The sequence below is a fragment of the Gigantopelta aegis genome, chromosome 6, assembly GCF_016097555.1.
Source record: "Gigantopelta aegis isolate Gae_Host chromosome 6, Gae_host_genome, whole genome shotgun sequence".
Classification (NCBI taxonomy): domain Eukaryota; kingdom Metazoa; phylum Mollusca; class Gastropoda; order Neomphalida; family Peltospiridae; genus Gigantopelta; species Gigantopelta aegis.
Window position 1 is genome coordinate 1,245,908 of NC_054704.1, and position 12,500 is coordinate 1,258,407.

Here is a 12,500-nt window from a genome sequence, read left to right on the forward strand (position 1 = left end):
GGACACAGGTAGTGGTGGTAGTGTGGACCACTTGTGTAGGACCACTTGTGTAGGTAGTGCTGGTAGTGGTAGTGTGGACCACTTGTGTAGGACACAGGTAGTGCTGGTAGTGTGGACCACTTGTGTTGGACACAGGTAGTGCTGGTAGTGTGGACCACTTGTGTAGGACACAGGTAGTGCTGGTAGTGTGGACCACTTGTGTAGGACACACAGTGTGGACCACTTGTGTAGGACACAGGTAGTGCTGGTAGTGTGGACCACTTGTGTGGTAGTGGACACAGGTAGTGTGCTGGTAGTGTGGACCACTTGTGTACACAGGTAGTGTGTAGTGTGGACCACTTGTGTAGGACACAGGTAGTGCTGGTAGTGTGGACCACTTGTGTAGGACACAGGTAGTGCTGGTAGTGTGGACCACTTGTGTAGGACACAGGTAGTGCTGGTAGTGTGGACCACTTGTGTAGGACACAGGTAGTGCTGGTAGTGTGGACCACTTGTGTGTTGGACACAGGTGTAGGACACAGGTAGTGCTGGTAGTGTGGACCACTTGTGTAGGACACAGGTAGTGCTGGTAGTGTGGACCACTTGTGTAGGACACAGGTAGTGCTGGTAGTGTGGACCACTTGTGTAGGACACAGGTAGTGCTGGTAGTGTGGACCACTTGTGTAGGACACAGGTAGTGCTGGTAGTGTGGACCACTTGTGTAGGACACAGGTAGTGCTGGTAGTGTGGACCACTTGTGTAGGACACAGGTAGTGCTGGTAGTGTGGACCACTTGTGTAGGACACAGGTAGTGCTGGTAGTGTGGACCACTTGTGTAGGACACAGGTAGTGCTGGTAGTGTGGACCACTTGTGTAGGACACAGGTAGTGCTGGTAGTGTGGACCACTTGTGTAGGACACAGGTAGTGCTGGTAGTGTGGACCACTTGTGTAGGACACAGGTAGTGCTGGTAGTGTGGACCACTTGTGTAGGACACAGGTAGTGCTGGTAGTGTGGACCACTTGTGTAGGACACAGGTAGTGCTGGTAGTGTGGACCACTTGTGTAGGACACAGGTAGTGCTGGTAGTGTGGACCACTTGTGTAGGACACAGGTAGACACAGGTGTAGGACACAGGTAGTGCTGGTAGTGTGGACCACTTGTGTAGGACACAGGTAGTGCTGGTAGTGTGGACCACTTGTGTGTTGGACACAGGTGTAGGACACAGGTAGTGCTGGTAGTGTGGACCACTTGTGTAGGACACAGGTAGTGCTGGTAGTGTGGACCACTTGTGTAGGACACAGGTAGTGCTGGTAGTGTGGACCACTTGTGTAGGACACAGGTAGTGCTGGTAGTGTGGACCACTTGTGTAGGACACAGGTAGTGCTGGTAGTAGGACCACTTGTGTGGACACAGGTAGTGTGTGTGGACCACTTGTGTAGGACACAGGTAGTGCTGGTAGTGTGGACCACTTGTGTAGGACACAGGTAGTGCTGGTAGTGTGGACCACTTGTGTAGGACACAGGTAGTGCTGGTAGTGTGGACCACTTGTGTAGGACACAGGTAGTGCTGGTACCACTTGTGTGGACACAGGTAGTGCTGGTAGTGGACCACTTGTGTAGGACACAGGTAGTGCTGGTAGTGTGGACCACTTGTGTAGGACACAGGTAGTGCTGGTAGTGTGGACCACTTGTGTAGGACACAGGTAGTGCTGGTAGTGTGGACCACTTGTGTAGGACACAGGTAGTGTGGTAGTGTGGACCACTTGTGTACACAGGTAGTGCTGGTAGTGTGGACCACTTGTGTAGGACACAGGTAGTGCTGGTAGTGTGGACCACTTGTGTAGGACACAGGTAGTGCTGGTAGTGTGGACCACTTGTGTAGGACACAGGTAGTGCTGGTAGTGTGGACCACTTGTGTAGGACACAGGTAGTGCTGGTAGTGTGGACCACTTGTGTAGGACACAGGTAGTGCTGGTAGTGTGGACCACTTGTGTAGGACACAGGTAGTGCTAGTGTGGACCACTTGTGGACCACTTGTGTAGTGGGACACAGGTAGTGTGCTGGTAGTGTGGACCACTTGTGTAGGACACAGGTAGTGTGGACCACTTGTGTAGGACACAGGTAGTGCTGGTAGTGTGGACCACTTGTGTAGGACACAGGTAGTGCTGGTAGTGTGGACCACTTGTGTAGGACACAGGTAGTGCTGGTAGTGTGGACCACTTGTGTAGGACACAGGTAGTGCTGGTAGTGTGGACCACTTGTGTAGGACACAGGTAGTGCTGGTAGTGTGGACACAGGTAGTGCTGGTAGTGTGGACCACTTGTGTAGGACACAGGTAGTGCCACTTGTGTAGGACACAGGTAGTGGGTACCACTTGTGTAGGACACAGGTAGTGCTGGTAGTGTGGACCACTTGTGTAGGACACAGGTAGTGCTGGTAGTGTGGACCACTTGTGTAGGACACAGGTAGTGCTGGTAGTGTGGACCACTTGTGTAGGACACAGGTAGTGCTGGTAGTGTGGACCACTTGTGTAGGACACAGGTAGTGCTGGTAGTGTGGACCACTTGTGTAGGACACAGGTAGTGCTGGTAGTGTGGACCACTTGTGTAGGACACAGGTAGTGCTGGTAGTGTGGACCACTTGTGTAGGACACAGGTAGTGCTGGTAGTGTGGACCACTTGTGTAGGACACAGGTAGTGCTGGTAGTGTGGACCACTTGTGTAGGACACAGGTAGTGCTGGTAGTGTGGACCACTTGTGTAGGACACAGGTAGTGCTGGTAGTGTGGACCACTTGTGTAGGACACAGGTAGTGTGCTGGTAGTGTGGACCACTTGTGTAGGACACAGGTAGTGCTGGTAGTGTGGACCACTTGTGTAGGACCCAGGTAGTGCTGGTAGGTAGTGCTGGTAGTGTGGACCACTTGTGTAGGACACAGGTAGTGCTGGTAGTGTGGACCACTTGTGTAGGACACAGGTAGTGCTGGTAGTGTGGACCACTTGTGTAGGACACAGGTAGTGCTGGTAGTGTGGACCACTTGTGTAGGACACAGGTAGTGCTGGTAGTGTGGACCACTGTGTAGGACACAGGTAGTGCTGGTAGTGTGGACCACTTGTGTAGGACACAGGTAGTGCTGGTAGTGTGGACCACTTGTGTAGGACACAGGTAGTGCTGGTAGTGTGGACCACTTGTGTAGGACACAGTGTGGTAGTGCCACTTGTGTAGTGCTGGTGTGACCACTTGTGTAGGACACAGGTAGTGCTGGTAGTGTGGACCACTTGTGTAGGACACAGGTAGTGCTGGTAGTGTGGACCACTTGTGTAGGACACAGGTAGTGCTGGTAGTGTGGACCACTTGTGTAGGACACAGGTAGTGCTGGTAGTGTGGACCACTTGTGTAGGACACAGGTAGTGCTGGTAGTGTGGACCACTTGTGTAGGACACAGGTAGTGCTGGTAGTGTGGACCACTTGTGTAGGACACAGGTAGTGCTGGTAGTGTGGACCACTTGTGTAGGACACAGGTAGTGCTGGTAGTGTGGACCACTTGTGTAGGACACAGGTAGTGCTGGTAGTGTGGACCACTTGTGTACCACTTGTGTACACAGGTAGTGCTGGTAGTGTGGACCACTTGTGTAGGACACAGGTAGTGCTGGTAGTGTGGACCACTTGTGTAGGACACAGGTAGTGCTGGTAGTGTGGACCACTTGTGTAGGACACAGGTAGTGCTGGTAGTGTGGACCACTTGTGTAGGACACAGGTAGTGCTGGTAGTGTGGACCACTTGTGTAGGACACAGGTAGTGCTGGTAGTGTGGACCACTTGTGTAGGACACAGGTAGTGCTGGTAGTGTGGACCACTTGTGTAGGACACAGGTAGTGCTGGTAGTGTGGACCACTTGTGTAGGACACAGGTAGTGCTGGTAGTGTGGACCACTTGTGTAGGACACAGGTAGTGCTGGTAGTGTGGACCACTTGTGTAGGACACAGGTAGTGCTGGTAGTGTGGACCACTTGTGTTGGACACAGGTAGTGGTGGTAGTTTGGACCACTTGTGTAGGACACAGGTAGTGCTGGTAGTGTGGACCACTTGTGTAGGACACAGGTAGTGCTGGTAGTGTGGACCACTTGTGTAGGACACAGGTAGTGCTGGTAGTGTGGACCACTTGTGTAGGACACAGGTAGTGGTAGTAGTGTGGACCACTTGTGTAGGACACAGGTAGTGCTGGTAGTGTGGACCACTTGTGTAGGACACAGGTAGTGCTGGTAGGACACAGGTAGTGCTGGTAGTGTGGACCACTTGGACACAGGTAGTGCTGGTAGTGTGGACCACTTGTGTAGGACACAGGTAGTGCTGGTAGTGTGGACCACTTGTGTAGGACACAGGTAGTGCTGGTAGTGTGGACCACTTGTGTAGGACACAGGTAGTGCTGGTAGTGTGGACCACTTGTGTAGGACACAGGTAGTGCTGGTAGTGTGGACCACTTGTGTAGGACACAGGTAGTGCTGGTAGTGTGTAGACCACTTGTGTAGGACACAGGTAGTGGTAGTGCTGGTAGTGTGGACCACTTGTGTAGGACACAGGTAGTGCTGGTAGTGTGGACCACTTGTGTAGGACACAGGTAGTGCTGGTAGTGTGGACCACTTGTGTAGGACACAGGTAGTGCTGGTAGTGTGGACCACTTGTGTAGGACACAGGTAGTGCTGGTAGTGTGGACCACTTGTGTAGGACACAGGTAGTGCTGGTAGTGTGGACCACTTGTGTAGGACACAGGTAGTGCTGGTAGTGTGGACCACTTGTGTAGGACACAGGTAGTGCTGGTAGTGTGGACCACTTGTGTAGGACACAGGTAGTGCTGGTAGTGTGGACCACTTGTGTAGGACACAGGTAGTGGACTGGTAGTGTGGACCACTTGTGTAGGACACAGGTAGTGCTGGTAGTGTGGACCACTTGTGTAGGACACAGGTAGTGCTGGTAGTGTGGACCACTTGTGTAGGACACAGGTAGTGCTGGTAGTGTGGACCACTTGTGTAGGACACAGGTAGTGCTGGTAGTGTGGACCACTTGTGTAGGACACAGGTAGTGCTGGTAGTGTGGACCACTTGTGTAGGACACAGGTAGTGCTGGTAGTGTGGACCACTTGTGTGTTGGACACAGGTAGTGCTGGTAGTGTGGACCACTTGTGTAGGACACAGGTAGTGCTGGTAGTGTGGACCACTTGTGTAGGACACAGGTAGTGCTGGTAGTGTGGACCACTTGTGTAGGACACAGGTAGTGCTGGTAGTGTGGACCACTTGTGTAGGACACAGGTAGTGCTGGTAGTGTGGACCACTTGTGTAGGACACAGGTAGTGCTGGTAGTGTGGACCACTTGTGTAGGACACAGGTAGTGCTGGTAGTGTGGACCACTTGTGTAGGACACAGGTAGTGCTGGTAGTGTGGACACTTGTGTAGGACACAGGTAGTGCTGGTAGTGTGGACCACTTGTGTAGGACACAGGTAGTGCTGGTAGTGTGGACCACTTGTGTACACAGGTAGTGCTGGTAGTGTGGACCACTTGTGTAGGACACAGGTAGTGCTGGTAGTGTGGACCCTGGTTATACCGAAAATAAGCCATGAAAGGTCAAACAAAAATTCAGTTAATACTGTGACGTTGTAATACTAATATTTATGGGTCATAAATTGGTTGATATATTGCATATAGTGTTTTTAAACACAAACGTTTGCAGGAAGCGGCGCAGTGCTTGGTGAAAACAAGATCCGTTCAAAAAGCACGTCTTCGCTTAAGCTGAGCTGAAAAACTATTTAGCGTGCTAATATACAACGAATGTTTCGCAAGCTACTAAGTCTGGGACAGGAGGGGTGGGGGTAAGTTTGAGGTGGGCGGAATTTGGAATAAAACATTTACAAGTTAGGTCTTCGATTGAGGTTTGGTTTGAATACTGGGGGCGGAACATAACTCACTGGTAATGCGCTCGCCTGATGCGCGGTCAATATGGGATCGATTCCCGTCGGTTGGCCCACTGAACTATTGCTCTTTCCAGCCAGTGCACCATGACTAGTATATCACAGGCCGTGGTATGTGTTATCCTGTACGAGTTTCCTCTCTAAGAGTATATGTCAAAATTACCAAATGCTTCACATCCAATAGCCGATGATTAATAAATCAATGTGCTCTAGTGGTGTCGTAAAATAAACTATAAGTGTTGGTTTGAATATCGCTAGAGCTTGTTTTCGAAAACCTGTTTAAGAAGAACGTGATGACGAAGAGAACGCACCCTTGCATTCTTCACTAAGAACTGACACTAATTTAAAATATTATAATAAATTTTATTAATTTTTGTGTAAAGAATATAACTAAAACACGACTGAGGCCAATCCATCTGTAGTTGGTGTACTGTTGAACACTGTTCACAGTACAGCAGGCGCTTTCCGTAGTTAGTGTAATGTTGAACACTGTTCATAGTACAGCAGGCGCGCGTTCCGTAGTTGGTGTAATGTTGAACACTGTTCACAGTACAGCAGGCGCGAGTTCCGTAGTTGGTCTAAAGTTGAACACTGTTCACAGTACAGCAGGCGCTTTCCGTAGTTGGTGTAATGTTGAACACTGTTCACAGTACAGCAGGCGCGAGTTCCGTAGTTGGTCTAAAGTTGAACACTGTTCACAGTACAGCAGGCGCTTTCCGTAGTTGGTGTAATGTTGGACACTGTTCACAGTACAGCAGGCGCGCGTTCTGTAGTTGGTTTAAAGTTGAACACTGTTCACAGTACAGAAGGCGCGCGTTCTGAACGAGTCAATGGATGAGGCGGAATGTCTTCGTGTTTACGCAACTGTCGGTTTCTTGGCGGGGTATGCCGAGTAGCCGAGTCGACAGCACATGGCGATTTTACCCGAACACTTCCAACTGGACTGCCAGCCGCGCACTTCCTGTACCAGTGTCTCACACAGCTGAAAGTGAGGAACAAACAAGTTAAGGCAAAGTAATCTAAAAGACAAAAACGCCCCCTGTCACTTGTTCGAAGTATCAACTGGCCGGGAAGAGGACAAATAACAAACAAACAAAATAATAAATGAAACGAAATAAAATAACGAAAAAACAAACACAGAGATAACACACTATCGCTTACATACACAAAACGAAAACAAACAAAGAAACAAACAAAGAACGAAAAAGAAATAAAAACCCACACCACAAAGTCATTTGAAAACCCTACAGTGATTCCTTATGGCATTTACTTAAGCTGTATCCTAACCGGCCGCGAGCGATGCGAGCGATTATTTTAGAAATCATTGATTTCCATTCACGCATTCTTAAGCTGTATTCTAACCGGCCTCGAGCGACGCGAGCGATTATTTTAGAAATCATTGATTTTAATTTCCGTATCCTAACCGCACGCGTGCGACGTGACATATAAATCTGTCGCGTCACGCGCGTGTAGTTAGGATGCGGCAATGAAAATCAGTGATTTCTAAAATAATCGCTCTATCGCTCGTGTCGCTCGCGGCCGGTTAGGATACAGCTTTAGGATACAGCTTTACGGTATTTACCTGGTAAATGGACTTGCTTGAGTCTATTCTAATCAAGTAAATACTTAATATACTCACTGTCAGACATCGCCCAGCGGTCTTAAAATAAGGACCATTTATTATATATATATGTACAGGTAGATTACGCCTACCGGTTTGATTAGGGACTATTTGACATAAATGTATAGCTAGACCACATCCAGCGTTTTTAATTGAGGATTATTTGGCACATCCGCACGGCTAGTTCACGCCTAGTGTATTGAAATGGACGCCCATCGTATTTAATTAAAAACGTTTTGACATATACGTACATCTAGTCGACGCCCAACACATTGACAACCATGCCCAGTGTATTCAATTAAGATGCATTTTACATATGCGTACAGCTAGACCACGCCCAGCGAATTGAATATCACACCCAGCTTATTTAATTAAACTACTTGACAAATACGTACAGCTAGACCACGCCCAGCATATTGAAAACCACGCTTAGTGGTTTTTAATTATGAACCATTTTACGTATACGTACCGCTAGACCACGCCCAGCGTATTGAAAACCACACCCATAGTATTTAATTAAGAACTATTTGACGTATACGTACCGCTAGACCACGCCCAGCGTATTGAAAATCGCGCCCATCGAATTTAATTAAGAACAGTCGCTATTTGACATATACGTACCACCAATCTAATTAAAATTAGCTCCACTGGCTAACTACTATTACCTGTGGATCTAACAGCACCCCGTTGGAGCTCATGTCTAGTTGACCTTTCATTCGACCAATCAAAACCTTACTTGCAAAATCATGACAGTGATTTGAAAAGAATTTGAAAACATTCGAGATTATGCCGAGGGTATATGAAATGATTCGAGTGAATTACATAAATATGCCGGAAACTAATTTCAATATAAAATTTTGTATAAAATTCATTTCAAAACGAAAAAACCCATACCGTGATGGCATAGCCATAAAATCTGTTTATGCTAGCATACAATTCAGAGTTTATTACTGCACTCCCCCCCCCCCCCCATTGTTTTTTAATGTTGAAATAGACCAACAAGTTCGCCTATTGCATAAATAGTCTTACCCGATATTTTTTGAATTTTTATGCTCCCGAATAACGCTATAAAAGGCGAAGTGTAATTGGTCGATATTTAAATTGTTATTTATAGATGAAATGTCACCTGGACATGGGAGTCCACCCAATGTTGTTAGATCTATTGTTAGACCAGTAGAGCTAATTTTAATCAGATTGACGTACCGCTAGAACACGCCCATCGTATTGAAAATCACACCCATAGTATTTAATTAAGAATTATTTGACTTATATGTACCGTTAGACCACGCACAGCGTAATGAAAACCACACCCATAGTAATTAATTAAGAACTATTTGACGTATACGTACCGCTAAACCACGCCCAGCGTATTTGTGGAGGATGTCGTAGGGCAGGTCTACGAGGGAGAGGGTCTGGTCGTAACCGCCGCGGAGACTGATCGTAGCGAGAGAATATTTCGGATCCGCATTTCCTCCCCAGTTTTCTCCCCAGTTGTTGCTACCCCACCCCGCGTGCGAAGCACGTGGGTTCCATCCTTGTTTGACGTATTTTCTGCGTCTGTTGAAAGTCAATGACATTTCATGAATGTTTTAGTATTAATTATTTAAATGCATGTATGTTAATCAATTATACAATACCAATACACTGGAATGAATGAATGAATGAATGAATGAATGAATGTTTAACGACACCCCAGCACGAAAAATACATCGGCTATTGGGTGTCAAACTATGGTAATGCAAATAAATAAAGTGATGATCAACATCAACATAAAAATTCAAAGTTTAAACAAAAACAGTGTAAAGAACTGTGCAAAAATACAAATACAAATATCACAGAATTTTACGGACACCGAATTTTACTTCAATTTGTGCTGTATTGGCCATTCTCAAAGAGAATGTTACACCCCTGCACCACGGTGAGGTTACAGCACACGCAGGGGCAATACACTGGAATACGGTAAGCTAACCAAATGTACATAATGTACAATAATTTCACAGAATAATTTACCTTGATATTAAAAAGACCTCTGTCACTTAATTTAACATTGGAATGCTCTAACTTAACTGGAAATGATATAAACTCTGAAATCGTTTGTCTTCACATAAAAGCTAATTTTACGTCAAATAATAAACACTTTAACGATTTTGCTTAAATGTTCTTCGCCCTGAATGTAATTTGAGCAATATTCGTGTAAAAGAATTACTATGCCTTAAATGTTATTCAGTGCACCTCCGCAGACGCATTTGCGACAGCTGAAGGAAAGTTTGTTTCGCCGGTACTGGTGTGCCTTATTGAGTGGTAGTCCTCCTACAGGTGGAGTTGGAACCACATATGGTGGTGACAATCAGCACACCCCTGTAGATAAAACATCTGACAAAATGGTCTGACTCAAACTGAAGCCATATAAATGTGAACAACAAAACCGTTAGCCGTGATCAAGACCGTATCTCTGCACAATGCAGAGTCGAACGGGTATTTGGCAAATTAGTTATTAATTATTGAGTACAGCCACTTCCGAGGAGACAATACATTTTTTTGACCGCCACAAAGAGAACTGCCACTCGCAAACTAGTTTACTAAATGAAACCTAGCACGGGACCGTAACTGATCGGAATAAATATAGCTGTAATGAAATGCATTCATGAACCACTGTCGAATCAGTGATGATACTAGGTGTTGATGTATATTACGGCTTCCATTACGCACGTTATAAATTGAACATTAACACAGATTTTCGACAATGTTTGTGGAGAAAAAACAAAGTTCTTTTGAGGACGAAATATTTTTTATCTTGATACAAAACATATTTTACTTCAAATGACAAATATTGAAATCAGTTGACTTAACTTCGAAATCGACTGACTTATCGTGATATAAAACCGATTTAATTTCAAATGACAAAAGTGAAATCAGTTGACCTAACTTGATATAAAACTGATTTAACTTCGAACGACATAAAGAACGACTTTAAATGACAAAGAGTGAAATCAGTTATCTTAACTTGATATGAAACAGATTTAACTTCAAATGAGGAACAGTGAAATCAATTGAATTAATTTAATATAAAACAGATTTAACTTCAAATGAGGAACAGTGAAATCAATTGAATTAACTTGATATAAAACAGATTTAACTTCAAATGAGGAACAGTGAAATCAATTGAATTAACTTGATATAAAACAGATTTAATTTCAAATGAAGAACAGTGAAATCAATTGAATTAACTTGATATAAAACAGATTTAACTTCAAAGAATAAACAGTTAAATCAGTTGACTTAACTTGATACAAAACTGAGTTAACTTCAAATGACAAAAACACTAAAATAAATTTGCTAAATATCACATAAAATGAATGTTATTTATAATCTGTTTGGGTTAAACAGGAAACGATGAATTGAAATATAACTATATACTAAATAAAACTAAAATTTATATATAAACAAGAAAACCCCCACTTATAAATAGGAAACATATTATTAAATTTTAAACCCACACCAACTCTTATAACATCGCTTCAACAATTGTATTTGTAAATAAAAAGGTTTCTTAACAAACTATCATCAAACTGTATGAACTAAACTCATTTTTAATTCAGGGATGAAGATAATATGATGAAACAGACAAGGTATGAATGAATGAATGAATGTTTAACGACACCCCAGCACGAAAAATACATCGGCTATTGGGTGTCAAACTATGGTAATGCAAAAAAATAAGGTGGTGATCAGCATCAATACAAACATTCAAGATTTAAATAAAAACAGTGTAAAAAAAACTGTCCAAATATCACAGATAGATACTGACTTTTACAAAAAAATTCAATTTGTGCTGTATTGGCCATTCTCAAAGAGAATGTTACACCCCTGCACCACAGTGAGGTTACAGTACGCGCAGGGGAAACAGACAAGGTATGCAGTTTCACCTGAACTGTTACTAGTAATGGATAATACAGTACACTAAGACTAAAGGCAGTACACCAAGACTTAAGGCAGTACACTAAGACTTAAGGCAGTACACCAAGACTTAAGGCAGTACACTAAGACTAAAGACAGTACACCAAGACTAAAGGCAGTACACCAAGACTTACGGTAGTACACCAAGACTAAAGGCAGTACACCAAGACTAAAGGCAGTACCACAAGACTAAAGATAGTACACTAAGACTAAAGGCAGTACCCCAAGGCTAAAGACAGTACCCCAAGACTAAAGGTAGTACCCCAAGACTAAAGATAGTACACGAAGACTAAAGACAGTACACTAAGACTAAAGGCAGTACACTAAGACTAAAGGCAGTACACCAAGACTTAAGGCCGTACACCAACACTTAAGGCAGTACACAAGACTAAATGCAGTACACCAAGACTAAAGGTAGTACACCAAAACTAGATAGTACACTAAGACTAAAGAGAGTACACCAAGACTAAATGCAGTACACTAAAACTACGTTTGGTTTATCTACAAACTTATAATACATTTAACAAAACGTACAACAGTGACACAAGTCTGTGACGTAGAAACGGGAAAATACCCTTAAAACGTAGACTAGAGGTCGACTCCTAACCGTTATTTTTCAGAGGTATGTTCATTTTAAAAAATATGTCAAGCATTTCTTGGTATTAAAAACACGACGATAACGAGAAATATCACATATGCACGAAATTGGGTAATCTAAACAATAACATCCCCAAGTAATGTCAACTCTAAGTTATCAAAACGGCTCTTAATAGGTACAAATATGCTGTAGAATGTGCTGTAATGTTTTTAAAATATGCTGTATAATGTGTTGCAGTGTTTAAAAACTAGGGACCAATAGAAGTCGAATCAACTGTAAATAAAAATGATTTAATGTCAAACATTGGGTCGACAGTACCGGTAATGTAAAAGTTTTGTTTTATTATTTAGCAATTTTTAAATTACAACGACAGTGCACCAGCAGAA